Source organism: Nuphar pumila, chromosome 10, assembly GCF_984573655.1.
Source record: "Nuphar pumila chromosome 10, dmNupPumi1.hap1.1, whole genome shotgun sequence".
NCBI classification, from domain to species: Eukaryota; Viridiplantae; Streptophyta; class Magnoliopsida; order Nymphaeales; family Nymphaeaceae; genus Nuphar; species Nuphar pumila.
In genome coordinates this window covers 12,011,507-12,030,651 of record NC_143258.1, presented here as the reverse complement: position 1 = coordinate 12,030,651, position 19,145 = coordinate 12,011,507, and the positions used below count along the sequence as shown (strand labels likewise).

Here is a 19,145-nt window from a genome sequence, read left to right as displayed (position 1 = left end):
CTGGAAAAGGTCCAAGAAAGAAGAAGAAAAGAGTTGGAAATAAGAAAAAGAGAGAACTCTCTCTCTCTCTTTTATATAATAAAAAACCATCAAGGAAGGGGGGCTTCTCGTCCTTGGAGCACCAATCGTGTGGTACTCTCTAGGGCTGATCCCTAAGAGTCCTAATCCAAGTTTATTCTAGCTAATTTTCTTAATTAATTTTAATCAATTATGACTCTACTATGAAGGGGCATCCCACCCTCTCTACAGCCTTCTATGGTTCTAGAATACTCTCTTAAGTCTGGAGTGGATCCCACATGGGTTCAAATCCAAAAGTGATCTGGATCCAAAAACCTGATCTAGATCCAAAACCTGATGCAAATCTAAAAACCTAGTTGGGTTGGATCTAAGAACCAAACAAAAAGGTCCAAACCCAAAACTCAATTAAAGATTTATACCCAAACACCAAATCTAAAACAACACTGGATCCAACTTAAGTTTGGATATGAACTTAATTCAATCCAAGATCCATAATACAAATGTATGAAAAAAATCATTTATTCTCTTGTGTAAGTTACATATTTTTAAATTCTATAATTATTCTTGTAATATTCTTCATAACTTAAGTCTTAATTTAATAATAACTCGAAATCAAGAAAATCAAGAATTTCAAGAAAATCATGAATTTCAAGAAAATCACAAATGTTACAATCTAGCCCCCTTAAAGAAATTTTATTCATGAAATTTGTACTTACTCGAATAGGTAAGGATATTTTTCCTTCATACCGACCTCATGTTCTCACGTACACTCCTAAATACCATGGTGTTGCCATACACACCTTTACGAAGGGCATGATCTTCGATCTCAACACTTTCTCCTTACGGTCCATGATCTCTATTGGGTGCTCCTCTATAGTCAAGTCTTCTCGTACCTCAACATCCTCATACCGAATCACATCTGATGGGTCTGGTATGTACTTCCTTAACATTGACACATGGAATACATCATGAATCTTCTCGTACTGGGGTGGTAACTCCACCCTATATGCAGTTGCACCTACCTTATCTAAAACCTTAAATGGTCCTACAAACCTGGGAGTAAGTTTTCCTTTCTTACCAAACCTGAACACACTCTTGGTAGGAGAAACTTGCACGAAAACAAAATCTCCAACTTCGAATATGGCTCTCTCATGTCGACGATTTGCATAACTCTTTTGTCTACTTTGAGCTGACCGTAATCTATTGATCATGCATATATTTTTGCATTGTATTCACACTATTTTATGCATGATCCGTTGAAAAATTGCATTAAAAACCTAGTATTATCATTATTTTTGAGAAACGACATTAAAATTGAAAATATCAGAAAATCGCATATTTCAGAACTTGCCCTACGTTTTTTAGTATTTTGTTTAGTTTAGAAGTTTTTAATCTGTAGTTTAATTAGATTAGGAGTTAGTGAATTAATTTTAATTAGTTTAGAAGTATTCTTTTTAGAAAAACACATTTTCTAGAGGAGACCTTTTTTAGAATTTCTAAAAAAAATGGTCTTCCATAGAAAAATGTGTTTTGACCTATGAATTAGTATAAATAATATTTTTAGAGCTACAACCCACATTTTTCACTCTTGAAAAAATGCAGACCCCTTCTCTTATCTTCTTCCTCCTCTTCGTTCCCAACAAGTTCTCCCTCATTCTCCTCTTTTCCCTCTTTTGATTCATCTTGCTTCTGATCTTTTTCTATCGCTGGTTCTTCTTGCCTTGATCGACGGAGGTGTGCGCTGCTCAAGGGAAAGACCATCTTCTTCTTCTCAACCCCTCAATCGCAGGTAAATCACACGGTTTGCTTCTTTTCTTCTGTTTCTCCGTAGTTCGTAGTTTTAAGTTTTTGCATAGCATACATTATACCATTGCATGTATTTATTTATTCATTGCATATTTCTTGCACTTAATTTAGTTGAGTTTATTTCTTGCATCTAAAAATATAAAAAAAGATATATATATTTTTGTTTTTACAACAAATAGTTTAGTGTAGTCGTTTCTCTCGATTTGCATGCCAGAGTAGATAGTCATTTTTTTGTGTGTATTAGTTCTTAATCTTGATTCACGTTAGTTGTTGTTTCTCTTAGCATTAATTAGTTTACTTTCATAGGTTAGTTTAATTAAAAGTAGATTAGATTTGATCGAGTTTGGCGAGTAGGTTTTTAGTAATAGCTTATGCATCTTTTTTTTATTTTCCCTGTTCGGTTCATAGATCTGACATTTTTAGTCATTAATATTTAGTTAGCTTATTTATTTTTTGTGAGTTCATTTTAACATTCTAAATTAGTTTAACCGATTCGTGTTAGTATTAGTTTCATGAGATTAAATTAGATTAGGGTAATGAAAGTTAACTGAATATTAGATTAGGATTAAACCAAACAACTGAATTATATTTTTATCATTTATCATTTTAGCATAGTTTCCATTATTTTTATTTGATCATGCACTGCTATAGATAATTTGTTTAGTTTAGTTTAGTTTAGTTTATTAGTTAGTTCAGTTTTAAAATTAGATTCACATCAGTTTCTATTATTTGATTTATGTTATTTATTAGTTTAGAAGTAGATTGTCGTTTTCTTTAGAAATACATTTAGCCAATCTTTACTTTTCTTACTTCATTTGATCATTGAATAGTTTAGGCTAAATTTTTATGTCAGTTTTCTTTGTTAATTCTGAAAATCCGTACAACACATAGTTTGTTAAAATTCATTTAGTTGTTTTTAGTTTTGCCCTTTAGTCAATTTGTTATCAGTTAGTTTCTTGATTATCTTTAGTTGTTACAAATTAGTTCTTGTTAGTTAGTTTATTTTGCTATTTGTCTTGTAGTGTAGTGGTTAGTTCCATATTATGAGTATTTCATGTTAGTTTGTTTTATGTTTTTGTGATTTTTGGCTGAAACTAACCTTCGCTTTTTGTGTAGTTTTCTTTCACGTTTTTGTGTTCTGTGATTTTTATTTTACAGAGAAGCAGTTAGACGTGCGATGAACCCTCCCCAAAAGAGCCCTCTGAGGTCTCCAAAAGGTCCCCTCAAAAGGCCCTTCAAGCCCCTCAGGGAGCCCTTCAAGCAACCTTCAAAAGAAAGGAAATATTATAGCAACAACAAAAGGGACTAGAAGCTCAAGCACTAAAGACTTTTTCTTTTATTTTTAGATTAAGATTTATTTTATTTTATTTATTTAATTCATTGGGTCTGTAATAAAACCGTTTATGTAATCGACAGAAGTTCGTACTCTTAGTTTAGTTATTTAATTAATTCATTTTGTTTTGGCAATAAAGAGTAGTTTAGCTTTTGTGGAATAAAAATTACTTCCTCCCATTCCCTGAGATCGACCCAGACTCTACCACTTGTGTGATCCGGTTATTATTATTTGGTGTCTGACTTTCATGGTTGCTTTTATAAAAAAAAATATCTTTTAAAAATCAATTTCATAAAACTTACACCAAATTTTTGGCACCATTGTCGGGGAACGGTGATTGAAATATGAGTATTCACTTTATTGCCTCTTGTGTGTTCTCATTTTACTTAGGATTGTTAGTTTTTTTCTGCATAATATTTAGAATTGCTAGTTTATTTTCCCTGTTCATTAACTAGGATTGCTAGTTTGCTTTTGTATTTAGGATTTTTATAACCACATTACTTGTGAGCCCTAGAGACCAGTTTACTTTTTCTACACGGCCTACCTATTAGGTTTTTCCTTAGGAGGTGACTGTGCATGATTGGTATCATGCTTATAGTTTGCTTTTTTACAAAATATTTGTTTGGGTGCAAGTGAATGATGCGTGTTTTCTGCTTTATTTATTTTTGTTATTTTGCCTGCTTCGTGGTTTGTGTGGTTGATTATGTGTGCACGCTAGGTTTAGGTAGAACACCTTTCTTTAGAATCGTTGTCACACTGGTCTACTCTCAGGTGCATGCAAGGGCGATTCTCGCTTGACCCCGAGCTTGCTGAGTTAGTAGAGGACCCCGAGTCTATCATTAGGAGTGCCCGTTGATCTGACCCTATGGTTGAGGATCAACAGTTGACCCATCCCCTTCAAAAGTATTTCATTCCCACTAAATATACTCCCACCTCCTGCATTGCTAGACCCGTTGTAAGAGCCAATTAGTTAAAGATCAAGGCCAATATAATCCAAATGTTACCATCCTTTTATGGCCTTAGCAACAAAGACCCCTACCGTCATCTCGATGAGTTCCTCGAGATCTACTCTACGGTACAGATCAATAATTTTGGGGATGACGCATTGAGGTCAATGTTATTCCCGTTCTCCCTCAAGGATAAAGCCAAACATTGGTTAAAGGCCTTAGACACGGTTCAAATTACCACTTGGGAATACATGCAGCGAGAATTTCTCAAGAAATACTTCCCAATTGGTAAGACAAACCAGTTTTGAAAAGCCATCACCAGCTTTTCACAGATTAAGAGAAAATAGTTTCATGAGACGTGGGAGAGGATGAATGAACTTCTTCAAAAGTGTCTCCACCACTAGGTGCCCCGTTGGCGATTGTTGTAGTACTTTTACGATGGGCTGATCGAGAAGAACTGTCAGATGGTTGATACAACCGGTGGGGGCACTTTCATGCTGAAGAGTGAGGATGAGGCATGGGCCCTGTTTGAGACCCTGAGCGAGAATTTGATGCACCACTCCTCGGCCTCACGATTCGAGAGGGCTGCACCTATACAAGATGGAGCGAAGAAGGCTAGCATTTATGAGATAAGGACACACCTTGAGTTGCAAAACAAGGTTGACATGCTGACCCAAAAATTGTATCAGTTATTGTCAAATTCTTCACTAGCCGTACAAGTGTGTGTTGTGTGTTAGCCCAGCACACCATGTGTTTGACTGCCCTGTGGTGCCACAATACCTTGAGTTTGTTTAGGAGCAAGCTCAGATGGTGCAAGGTTTCGCTAAAGCCATGCCCAACCCATATTCCAATACTTATAACCTGGGTTGGCGAAACCATCCTAATTTTTCGTGAAGAAATCTGCAACATCCCCCTGTACCTTCCTAAAACTCACCCAAGCAAGGCGGTTATGCGTCTGGTTTCTATCGGTCTAGTTTCCCTTTAGCCCAACCTTCGTTTAGTCAACCTCCATCTCAGAAGCCTGCATCCAGTCAGTCCTTCGAGGACAAGATGTTGCAGGCCTTGTCAGATATCAAGGTGAATTTGAGTTCTCGTACATAGTCTATTGCCAAATTAGAGACGCGGATGGGACAACTCGTCGAGGCACTTAGCAGGTGAAACGAGGGGACACTGCCTAATCAGTCAGTGGTTAACTCTAAGGGTAAGGAGCTGATGCATGGCCTGCATATGACAAATGTCCATCAAGAGTAGGCTCAAGTGGTTACAACCCTTAGGAGTAGGAAGCAATATAAAGCGAGAGAGCTTGCAGAAGAAAGTGAGAGACCTAGTAAAAAACAGTCGGTCCCTACTATCATACCTCAGGAAAGTGAGAGAGCTTCCACATCTAAGACTTCCAAGTCCTATATACCCAAAGCCCCTTTCCTGAGGCGCTAGAGAAGCTGAAGTTGTTCGGCAAACATGGGGTGAAGATGCAGGAGATGCTTGAGATTTTCAAGCACGTTCAGATAAACCTCTCCCTGCTTGACACCATCTAACAGGTCCCTATATACGCAATGTTTCTGAAGAAGCTTTGTACACAAAAGAGAAAGTTGAGGTCCAATGTGCTGAAGAAGATTTATCTGACCGAGCAGATGAGTGCAGTTCTCCAACACCAAACTCCACCAAAGCTCAAGGACCTAGAAGCTCCTATTATCTCTTGCATCATAGGAGACATTACAGTTGAGCGTGCTTTGCTCAACCTCGAGGCAAGTGTGAACATCTTGTCGGGTTTCTTTTATGATGCCTTTGGATTAAAGGAGATGAAGCCAACACTGATGACCCTGCAGCTGGCAGATCACTCCATCAAGGTCTCGCGAGGGATCCTTGAAGACATGTTGGTCAATGTGAAAGATTTCTATTTCCCTATATTTTGGATATGGAGGGAGTGGATGATATGAGGCAGACGCCCATTATTCTTGGTCACCCCTTCCTGGCTACTGCCAACACATGCATCAATTGTCGCACTGATGCGATGGATATTTCATTTGGCAACATGAAGATGAGGTTGAACATTTTCAACGTTGTGATGGGCCCTACGGGAGCGAATTCTTCTTTCCGAGTCAATTTCATTCAGGACTTGGTAGAGGCAGAGCTAGTATGGACGTTGAGTGATCCACCTCAGAACGAGGATGCTGCTTCAGTCATGGGGGAGGACCATGGTCTGCTTGATAGATTGACTGGAGAAGTGCAGTGGACCTTGCAGTTCAAACCACTTCCTGATTTGGCAGAGAAGCCTACCCGACCTTCCATTGAGAGTTTGCCCGAGCTTGAGTTAAAGCTCTTACCGGATTTGCTTAAGTATGCCTTTTTAGGCACGGATCAAACTCTCCCCGTCATCATTTTCGCAGACCTGACTTACACTCAAGAGTGTCAGCTTCTTCAGGTTCTGCATGAGCATAACGAGGCGATTAGATGGTCGGTGGCAGATCTAAAAGGGATAGATCCCTCATTTTGTATGCATCGTATCATCATGGATGAGGGTGCCAAGCCCTCAAGAGAGATGCAAATGAGGTTGAATCCTCATATGAAAAAGGTGGTCAAGTGGCTGGATGTAGGGATCATTTATCCCATCTCCGATAGTCAGTGAAGGTTGTTCCCAAGAAGTCTGGGCTCACCATTGTGCTGAACGAGAAGGGGGAGAGCGTCCCCATGAGGACTACCACAGGGTGGTGAGTGTGCATCGATTATAGGAAGTTGAACAATGTAACACGGAAGGATCATTTCTCGTTATCGTTCATCGATCAGATTTTTGAGAGACTCGCAGGCCAACATTATTTTTGCTTCCTAGATGGTTATTCAGGATACAATCAAGTGGTTGTTCACCCTGAGGACCAGGAGAAGACTAACGTCACCTGTCCTTATGGCACCTTCACGTTCAGGAGAATATCGTTTGGGCTCTACAATGCCCCAACAACTTTTCAGAGGTGTATGATGGCCATTTCCTCCCATATGGTTGACGATGTCCTTGAGATATTTATGGATGATTTTTCGGTATATGGCTCTTTATTTGATGATTATCTCCAAAAATTATCGCGAGTGCTTAAATGTTGTATAAAGACGAATCCCGTGCTTAGCTGGGAGAAGTGCCATTTCATGGTTCGTCAGGGGATTGTTCTTGGACATATTGTATTTGAGAAAGGGATTGAGGTTGATAAGGCTAAAGTAGAGTCGATTGCCAAATTATCTTCACCGATCTCTATGTGGCAGGTACGTTCATTCTTAGGGCATGCAAGTTTCTATCGACGGTTCATCAATGATTTTAGCAAGATTTCTAGACCGTTATGCAACCTTCTCTCTAAAGATCAGTCGTTTTGTTTTGATGATGCCTGTTTGAAGGCATTTTTGTCTCTGAAGGAGGCCCTTACCACTGCACCTATTCTTTGATCTCCTGATTGGTCAGTACCTTTTGAAATCATGTGTGACACTTCAGATTACGCGATAAGAGCCATTCTAGGCCAGAAAATAGAATGGAGGTCTTATGTCATTTATTACGCTAGTAGGACCCTCTCCGATGCTCAGATAAATTATACGACCACTAAGAAGGAACTGCTTGATGTAATATTTGCTTTAAAAAAAATTATTCATATTTATTGGACCCCAAGGTGATTGTTTACTTTGATCATGCCGCTTTGCGGTATCTGATGAGTAAAAAGGATACAAAACTATGTCTCATTCAATGAATCCTTTTGCTACAAGAATTTGATCTCGAGATTCAAGACAATTGTGGATGCGAGAATCTTGTAGCAGATCATCTGTCCAGACTGATTGTGGAGTCATCCACTGATCATGAACAAATTGATGATTCCTTCCCAGATGAGCAACTTCTGCATGTCAAGCGCCTGCCCTGGTTGATGCATATCATCAACTTCTTGGTGACCGAAGAGTTTTATGCATATTGGAACAGAAACAAAAGAGATCACTTCATGTCACAGGTGAGACATTATTTCTGAGAGGATCCAGAGTTGTTTTGATTATGTCCTGACCAGATGATTCGAAGGTACATCCCTGAGGAGGAGTTTGCGTGTATTCTGGAGTTTTGTCATTCCTTGGCCTGTGGAGGCTACTTTTCTAGCCAGAAGATTGCTGCAAAGATCCTTCAGTCTGGATTTTGGTGGCCAACACTACATACAGACGCTCATGAGTTTTGTAGGAGGTGCTTACGCTGTCAGTAGACAAAGAGCATTTCCAAGCGTGATATGATGCCTCTTATTCCCATTCTTGTCATAGAGATTTTTGATATTTGGGGCATCGACTTTATGGGTCCCTTCCCTCCATTATTCGATTTTGTCTATATTTTAGTGGCGGTCAATTATGTATCCAAGTGGGTCAAGGTTGTGGCCACCCAGACCAATAATCATAAAGAGGTGCTTCGATTCATCAAGCACAATATCTTCTGTAGGTTCAGAGTTCCAAGAGCGATGATTAGTGATGGGGGTAAGTACTTCAAGAATGTGCATATTGCTTCTTTACTCAGGAAGTAATCTATACAACATCAGATTGCTACACCATACCATGCACAAACGAGTGGCTAGGTCGAGGTCTCCAATATGGAGATCAAGCGGATTCTTAAAAAGACAGTCCGACCAGACTGAAAGGAATGGTCCCAGCGCCTTGATGATGCATTATGGGCTTATATGACTGCTTTCATGACTCTGATTGTCATGTCCCCTTACCATTTGGCTTTTGGAAAGCCGTGTAATCTCCTTGTTGAGTTAGAGCATAGGGTGGTTAAGAAGTTCAATTTTGATATAGCCTAAGCTGGCGCAGAGTGCAAATTGCAGATGAGTGAGCTTGAGGAGTTGTGAAACAAGGCTTATGAGAGTGCCAAGATCTACAAGGTACGAACTAAGCATTTTCATGATCAACATATTTTGATGAAACAGTTTGAGCCTGGTCAACAGGTCTGGCTTTTTAATTCGTGACTCCACCTGTTTCCAGGGAAGCTGAGGTCCAGATGGGATGACCCATTTATAGTACAAGAGGTGTTCTCACATGGCGCAATATTTATTTATGATCCTCGTACAAACGGGACCTTCAAGGTCAATGAGAAACAGCTAAAGCCTTATATTTCTGATGTCATGGTTAGTCAGAACATCGAGGTCATTGACCTCATTGATGAGTGAGGCAATGCATAGTTTTTGTATGTTGTATTTTTTTTTTGTTCTTTTGAAGTTTTTTTAGGACATGTTTGTTTATTTTCTTGTTTATGCACATGAATGTTAGATCATGTATGCATTGCATTTTATGCATTTTATAAGTTGTAAACATTAAGACATGGAATCTCTGCAGAGCCAGTACATGGTAGCATTAGGTAAGATTCCACAGAGTGAATCAGGTGACTTCTACTACTTTATTCATATTTCTTATGTTTCTCATGTGCATTAATATAGTTTCATGCAAGCATGGGGGAGTGCCACTGAGGACAGCGTCATTCAAGCATGGGGGAGGGTGTAGTTTGCACACCCAAATATTTTTCTGTCTTTATACTTGCACATTGATGAAAACTCATAAAAATGGGCTTTTAAGGAATGAGCTTGACCTTATATGAATGCTTTATATAATCTAATATTTTTAGAGAATTTTTAAGCCCCACAACTTTTTTTTTCCGACACTAATCTAAAAAAACATGGTTATTTATGTGGATTTCAAAAAAATGGTAATAGATGCATGTTAGAGTTTATTTTGAACCACAAATATGAATATGGACAGTTTATTTTTGAAAAACTATGCAAATGAACAAAATTGAAAAGAAGAGCTCAAAAAGTGAAAAGTGCATACGTTTAGTTGTTTAATCTCTTTGTATTCTCCAGTAGCTGGGCTCAGACACAAGTTGAAGTGTTTGATTCCCATGTCGAAAAGGATAATGAAGGAAGCCACTTCTTTGTTTAAGTTAATATCTGTGGCCTATTTTGTTCGAGCAAGTAGAGCTTAAGGGGTGTTTACACCAGGTGCCCTAAAGCCATCTGGTTTGGGAGCCACCGGCCTGAAAGTCTGTTATATGGACTTTATAGAGAACCTAATAGATGTTGACATTGCATATGACAAGAAGCGAACTATACGTAAAACTATAAAAATTGAAGGTCCAGTGACTCGAACAATTAAATTCGAGGGATACTTTATATCTGGTGTCCTAAGGTCATCTGGCCTGAGAGTCATTGACCCAAAGATCATTACACGGATCAGGAAAACTGGAAATTTGAAATAGTGCTCAATAAAAAGAAAGAAAAAGTGTGAAAAAATTAAATATTTGGAAAAATAAAAAGAAAGAAAATCAGGAGCAGAAAGAAAAAGGTTCACTGCTAAGGAATAAGTATTGAGAAAACCTGTGCAGAAAACATGAGTGAGGATAGGTAAACAATGACATGTGTATATTTGATTTTCTGAGAATAAAGCATAAATGATTATAATATTTAGAAAAGTAAAAGAAAATGTTTTATTCTATGGTGGCTTGTAAAAGACTCTAATTATATTTTGATAATGTAATGGCATGTAATATTTATGAAAACCAACTCCTTAATTGCCTAATGCTTTTTTTTGAAGTTGAATTTTTATGTATACATGACAGAGATGTTTGTGGGGAGTATCACTGCAAACCCTCACGTGACCTTACTCATCCACTGGGCTAACCCAGGGGTTTAAAGGGCTTATTGCATACGCTAAATGCAACCGTAATTCTTACGAAAGTGAGTTAGATTTTTGTTTTGCTTCATTTGTTTATTCTTGCTTTTTGTCATTTAGGATAACTTTGCTCGAGGACTAGCAAATGATAAGCATGGAGCAATTTGATCATGCATTTATTCTTGTATTTTATTCACACTATTTTATGCATGATCCATTAAAAAATCACATTAAAAACCCAGTATTATCGTTATTTTTGAGAAACTGCATTCAAATCGAAAATATCAAAAAATCATATATTTCAAAACTTGCCCTACGTTTTTCTGTGTTTTGTTTAGTTTACAAGTTTTTAATATGTAGTTTAATTAGATTAGGAGTTAGTGAATTAATTTTAATTAGTTTAAAAGTATTTGGTATGCCTTTTTGAAGTGTATTTTTAAAAGATATTTTTATGAAAAATGTTTATGAAAGTTGGTTACCAAATTTAAAAATCCAACTCTCCAAGTAGTGAGAACCAGGTCGAACATAAAGAACGGGTTGAAATAAACTTCGTATTCCATAAATGCTAATTGTTTATTGACTTGAAAAGAAAAAGTTAATCTGTTTAAAAGTAATTACAAATTGAAAATTAAATAATTATCTCAAATTAAAATTAATTACAAGTTTGAATGTGGCCAAGAAGGCCCTAATTAACTACGAATTGAAAATGCGAAACAAAACTAAAATCGCAACTCTTTCGTCTTTACTTCAACTTCAAATCCACTTTAATTCTTCAATGTGGAATCAACAAATAGCACAACTTCCTGCAAACACAAAAACAAAAACAAATACACGAAAATGCAAAATCTAATCTAAATTGAACTTCTACTTGAATTTATAATTCTACCATTAACTATTGCAGAAATTCCTGTCAGGATAGGTTTCTATAATTTGACAGAATCAGATGGTAATGGGATTCTAATTCTTCTCAAATTTTCCAAATATGATATTAACACATGAATGAAGATAATCCAATTTACATAATTGAAAAATTCAAAGCAAAACTTGATTTATTAGCGAAAGAACAACAACTTCAAAACTCTAGAAATTGCTATCAAACTTCTGATAGCTTCCATAATTTAACAAATTTAGTCTAGTAAAATAGATTTAAAATGAATAAAAATTTCACATCAGAAATTAGACTCATTCATAAATCCAATCCATCTTACGGAATTGGATTTGGATTACGAAAACTTTAGATAATCTAAACAAAAACTAAGAAAAATGCAGGAAATGAAAGTTGCAGAAAATAGAAATGCCAGAATATGTGATCGTAAAAAGCTCAGAATGGCCCATCAATCAGACTCCAATCATGATGAATTTTTTTTGAGAGCTACTAGACTCAAGCATAAATCAAATCCAATTTACGGATCATAATTCAGATTCCAAAATCTCAAGATATACAAAAAACAAAAAGCTATAGAAAATTAGGAAAAACAAAATTCCAGAATTCTAGAATTTCATACTTTGATCTATTGAATCTAGATCAAAGAATGATCAATTCCAAATTCGTGAAATCAGATCTAACTATTTAACTAATCTAATTTTAAAAAAACAAACACAAAGAAACAACAATTAACTAGCTAGAATCAAAATCTATGCTATGAGAAAGATTGATCTAAAACTATAATTGCATGCATAGATCACTTCTCTTCTTCTTTTTTTCACAAGAACAAAAGAAAACTCAGATTAGATTTAGATCCATTGATTGGATCTAATCTAATCTGATTGCAATTAAGACACAAAATTAAAGCTGAAATTCAAGAGACAAATTACTAAACTAATGCAATGAAGCCACGCGATCTCTTGAATTGAGCAAGAACGATTCAAGGAGATCGATTGCCCTTCTTGGAATGAAACAAATTCTAAATGCAAAGCACAACAAAACAAGAAATACATAATTTAAAACTTCACAAGATGATCAATTCAATATACAAAAATAAATCCTAACTATCTATGCTATACTCGTACTGACAGACGAGTCCCATTCTACGGAATTTTTCTGCATTTTAAAAACGGAGGCGAGTTATGTTCAAAATCTTTTTCATAGTTCAGTTTGACTTGCAAAAGTAAAATTTTGTGATGATAACAGGTTTGGCGACCAAGATGGGACCTATCTTCGCCTGATTAATTATGTGCTTGACTTAGTTTAAATTGTTAAAATCGTGTTTCATGGAATGTCAGCTTTTACTTTCTGTTATCATGTGAATCTAAGAGCCTAGACTTGAACCCAACTGACATGTATTGCATGTAGACTAGGCACGGTTTGGTAGGACCATATTGAGGAGGAAATTTTCATGCTCACATAGACCTAGGTCTAATACAACCCTCCTCAATCTAGGAATTGTATGAAAACTATGTTTGCTTCTTCAAAATTTTAAAATCTCTATCTCTTCAGGTTTTAGAGCATTTTGGTTTTCTTGCATGTGCTCATTTTTCAAAAAAATCACCCCACCTATCTCTACCCAGTCTTCACGTTGCTGGGCTTTCTTCCAGAACCATAGTTCGGGATAAAGTTTCACAACTGAGCCACTTATTTGGGCTAACGCCCCTCTGCCACGTACCAAGGGCCATAGTCCAAAGTATATCGGCAGCCACTCAAGGATATTGGAAAGCACAAGCCTAGAATCAGAAAAATTGATTTTATGCCACGTACATCGAGCCTCGACTTGAGTATATCGGCATAGCATGGTTGAACACAAATGATCTGAGCCTAAAGTCAAGATTAGGGTCCTATAAGCTATTTCAAAACTAATGCATTTAGAGTCAGCTTCTTAGGGAATGTTGTATGTGCATAATTGTTTGTGCAGAATGTGATGTATTTATTTTTTATCTTATTTTGTCATATTTTCTCAATTTTCCTAAAATATTGGACAATTTTCCAAAATACCTCATTTTCCAATTTATGAAACCCTTCTTTGTATCTTCTCAGAAACCCTGAACGATTTTTCTAAACTCTCCTCTATTTTCTTCAAAACTCCAGGTGATTTTCCATCCTTTCGTTCTTCTGAATCTCGAATTACCAACTTCATTTTTATCCTGCTTGCATCTTTTTCAAAATCCTTATATTTTCCAAAGTCTTATCCCAATTTTCCATGTTTTTCAGTCTGATGGCATCCGATCAACTTGATTCAATCTTTCTTGAGGGTCACATCTCCTACGATGTGCAACAAGATATTCCTAAACATCAAACTCTCAGCACCAGATCCTTTATTCCCCAGTGGTATTATTCATGGCTCAAGAACTTCTCTCGTATGTTTCTGGACCATCTGAGCGATTGTGGGTTAGAACTGACATCCGCAGTGGGAAAGCAGACAATCAACGGCAATTTGATTCATGCACTAGTAGAGCGTTGGAATCCGCGCACTTGTACTTTCTAATTCCCATGAGAAGAAATGACTTTGTTGATAGACGAGTTTTCAGAAATTATTGGATTGCCCGAGCCAGCTGGTCATCCAGGAGATCCATTGGAGAAACAATTCTTAATCAATGTCAAGGGTCTGGACCCCCGAGACGCTTTAGCCTGCATGACAGGGCGTAAGTCTTGGCCATTGATCAAGGAGAATAAAAATGAATATGTGAACCTGCTCGAAATCTACAAACAGTATGGGGCATTTGTGGAAGTCAGTTCCTTATCTCGAACAGCTCGAGAGAGAATCCAACATGCGATGGTCTTATGCACTGTGGGATTGACTATCTTTCCAGACGAGCATAATTACATGGATATCAGGATAGTTCAACTCTTGCAAAGGTGGGGAAGTCGCCAGACCAGCCGCCTCTCCAAAGCCATGTCTGCACTCACTTTCTTGTACCGAGGGTTGACCCATTTCACACTTGGAGAATCCATTCTAGTCGAAGGTAGCACTTATGCCTTGCAGTTCTGGTTCCTGTGGCACATGCCAACCAGAGCTAGCTCATTTAGATACAACGGTGAGAAGCTTCTTCGAGTTACACAATATCGGTTCTTGATCGACAATCTCCAAGAGGAAGAGGTCGTGTGGGACTACTTTGATCGTCAGGAATCACCTCCCAGGTATACTTATGTATACGACAAGCGGTTTAGGCTACTTGGCTCATTTTTTTGCACTTACTACCATCTAGAGCGTTGTGTCAGACAGTTTTCTCAGAGACAGAAACGTGCAGAAGCTCGTCTACTTTCAAGGATCATGCCAGAGTTCGATCTCGCATCAGCATAGTGGTTCGAAGCATACCATTCTGCCAGATATAGCTGGGATTTCTTTATCAATCTTACTCTTTTCCCAGGTCCTCGAGTGTCCAATGATTATCAAGAGTGGTGGAAAATTGTTTGTCACATTCCTCTCTGTCAAGTTTATTATTAAATCATGTTTTCTTCAATAAAATTCCTTCCATTTTCATTCTATCATGGTTTGACGATCTCGCCTAGGTAACAAGGCACATTTTCAGTTGTTTATTTTACAAAGAATAGCAATGCAATTGTTGTGACTCCAGCGACGACTCAGTCCCTAGTAATGGAACATCTTTCAAATTGTCTACCAGATATCCAGCAAATGTTTCCTATTCAAAACCATTTTCAGCAGCTAACCCTCAGTTTTGCTCTGCAGAGAGCACTTGCATCTTTACATGGTTCAGACAAGGTCTGGCAGGAAAACCGCACCAGTTCAGCATATCAGTTACTCTTCAGCCTCAGAGCAAGAAATGGCCTCTCCACGATCTGCTGGAAACAAAAGACAACAGAGCAATGATGACATTGACCCTCAGATGTATATGTTATTTCAGAAGATGATGAGGAAAATGTTGACTGAAGAAATAGAGACCAATTCAGGAAAGATTCGTAATAAGAAGAAGGGCAGGGGGCGAATAGTAAAAAGAATGTGAAAATCTCAAAGAGACCAAATCATCGTGAGGAATCTTCCGATGAAGCAGAGTTAGCAGGTGGTACCGATGAGGAATGTGAGATACAACAGGAACTGCGAAGGTCAACTCAAGGACAGGGGTCAGCTTACAGATCCCGGAATCAATATGTCAATGATCCTACTCAACCTCAACTCAGAGACGTGGTTAAGATGGTCAAGGACCTCCAAGCTCATGACAAGGGCAAAAAGGTCTTTATAAGTGAAGATTTCTACGACGGATTAAATGGGGATGACAATCTCGATAACCTCCCTAGAAAATTTATCAAATTTGATGGTTTGGGTGATCCAAAAGCATATCTCGCCCTTTTCTTCGCAGAATGTTCCAGGTTCAGGAGGAACAATCAAGTCTTATTTCTTTGTTTCCCTCGCAGTTTGGAGGGTATTTCAGTGAAGTGGTACTCAGAGCATATTAACCCCATAGAACTAAAAGAGTTTGACAAAGTGGTCAATTTGTTCATCGAGCGCTTCTTATTCAATGTTGAGGCACTCCTGACTCTCAGCCACCTCTGCAGTCTAAAATAGAAAGAAAATGAGAAAGCCAGAGATTTTATTCACCAGTGGAGGTCAGCCTGTAATAAAATGCGAGATCCAATATCGAAAGGACATGCATTGTCCTTGATTTTGAGCAACTTTTCATAACCCCTAAGGGGATTGATTTCCACCTCGCCATAAAAAACTTTTATTGAGTTAACAGAACGAGCCAAATGACTTGAGTTGAGTATGCAAAATGGATCCTACGAGGGTTTCACCTTCACCAAGGGCAACAATTAGCAAAAATCCATGAAGAAAACCCATTTCACCTACTCTGCCAACAACGCCAAAAAACATCATAAGGGGAATGTAAAAGACCACAGTTATGGATCAGGGGTCAAAACCCCAACAAAAATGATCAGAAAGACATTGATTTCTCAGTATGGAAAACAACTACAACAGACTCTTGAACAGGGATCGATACCTCAAGAAAAGCCAAAGCGTGAAGGGTGGAGTTATAATCGCAAGTTTACTCCCCTAGATCAGTTCCTCGAAACAGTGTTAGAATATATGCACGACAGTGACATGATTAAGCTTCCAAGGGTAGCTGATCCACCAGTGTTCATGGGTAAAATGAAGGACAGATTTTGTAAGTTCCACCGGATAGTGGGACATGACAGTGAGAACTATTTCACTCTCAAAAACATTATATAAGACTATATTGATAAAAATCTTCTGGTGGAAGGCGTCGAAGATGAAAAGATGACCATACTGAATCAACCCTTCCTTTCGCATTCAACCGTAATGATATCTGATCACCCATTTCAGCCACAAAAGCACATCCATCCATGCCCTAATAGTGATATTGATATTCAACATCAGGTGTTAGTATTACATAAGGCCCAGTCTAATACTCAGAAGATGGACCTTGTTTCAGCTTTCACCAAGCTGAAAGTCTCAAAAGAGCCTGCTGGGATATCTCCTGAGGTGGCCAAAAGAATGTCATGGTTCCCCAAAAGCTTTATTAAATTGGTATCTGAAAAGGGCAAACCATAAGAGGAGAAGGTCAATACAGTGCAAAGACCGATTAGTGCTCTCTCAAATATCCCGATCCTTGAATTGGAGCGTGCTTCTCCGAAGCATCAGCAAGCCCTGGATGATTTACTGCGAAAAATCAAGCTTAAGTCAGACACCACCTCTAAAGACATGGCTCAGATCGTTAATCAGGACATGACCAATGCTCCCATAACATTTTCTGATGAAGCTTAACTCAAGCCCCATGCATTTCATAACAACGCTTTGTATATTATCGTTCAAGCCAGGGGCATGACTGTACCCCATTTGCTAGTGGATGGAGGCAGCAACCTCAACATTTGCCCTGAAATGACTGCCAAGGCTTTGGGTATAAAAGAAGAAGAATATGCACCAGATCCGATCACCATTTACGGATTTGATAATCATGGACAGACAACGAAGTGCAAGATTTTTCTGGAAATATTTATCAACTACTCTGTTCACACGGTGCTTTTCCACGTTGTCAATGTGCCGCCAACGTATAATCTTCTATTGGGGCGAACGTGGATTCACAACGCCAATACAGTGCCATCCACCCTACACCAGTGCATTAAGTGGTCCAAGGGCGGCATGATTACTACTATACTGAGGAAAGATCCAGAAGCAAGGCTGCCTCAGCCTATGATTCCCCGGTCGACCTATATTGCTGATATTCCTAGCATCAGGGAGAGCGAAGAGGTTATTCTCAGTGAAAGTCTCGAGATGTTGAAGCTAGAGGCAGCACCAGAGACGAAGTGTACCGCAACAATGGTCCGATGGCAAGGACCATATTTCTTTAAAATCGAAGGTCGTCTTGATTACAATACTTTCAAAGATCATCCTCTATTCTCAGAATTCATAAAAGTCAAGAAAGGATTTGATCTTCTACTAAAACACAACTATCAGCCTTTTAAAGGCCTAGGCAAGAATGGAGGTGGCCGGCTAGAACCAGTAATCCCTGATCATCATCCGTACAGAGCAGGGTTGAGATTCATGGGCAATAGATCTCATAAAGATATTGTCTTCATCAGAGGGACTCATTAAGAGTATTTGTTATCATGCTACTTCAGTTCTTTGATTCTTGCATTTTGTAGGGACGATGTCCTGTTTCATTTCATTTTCTTATGTCATCATTTCAATCTTCAATAAAGTTATCAATTTTTCTTATCCATTGGGATGCCATCCTTTCTTTCCTCCTCTACAATTTGTCTTCGAAATTCGTTGTCATTTATCCTTTTGGTTTCATGCGATTTGTTCCATGATAAGCCAACTTTATCTAAAAAATGCTACTCCTTTTCAAATTTTCAGAATGTCTTCCCGATCAATAAGGAGACTAGTCGTCAATCCATCAATCGTGTCAAAGTCTGCGAAGATCTATCAAGTTAAGGCAAGAACTGGGGAACAATAAAGTCACAAAGCAGACAAAAGAAGCCGTAGAATTTGACTCATCTCTTCAAGAATTGCCAGAGTTTGCAGCGATTCAGAAACAAGATGAGCCATCGACCCTAGTTCAGGACCCAACTGAAGATATCAATATTGGTTCAGAGGATAGTCCGAAGATTCTTAAAATTGGCACTGGTCTGAGCGCAGATGAGAAGGAAAGGCTCATTGACTTTCTCAAACAATACCAAGAAGTGTTTGCATGGACTTACGAGGATATGCCCGGTTTAGATCCTAAATTGGTGGAATATCGCCTCGTTTTGAAACCTGGTGCAAAACCAGTTAAGCAGAAGTTGAGAAAGATGGATCCTCGAATCGAGCAGCAGGTCAAGGAAGAACTTGAGGATTTGCTTAAAGCAGGATTCATTCGAGCAATAAATTATCCAAATTGGTTGGCAGATATCATAGCAGTTCCCAAGAAGAATGGTAAAGTTCGAATCTGTATCGACTTCCGTGATCTCAACAAAGCTACTCCAAAGAATGACT

The 19,145-nt window shown here is 38.2% G+C and overlaps 1 pseudogene; it reads left to right on the top strand.

Annotated features, from left to right (window-relative positions):
• Window positions 1–4,568: 4,568 nt before the first annotated feature.
• On the top strand, window positions 4,569–9,266 carry LOC149823489 (uncharacterized; annotated as a pseudogene).
• The last annotated feature ends 9,879 nt before the right edge of the window (window positions 9,267–19,145 follow it).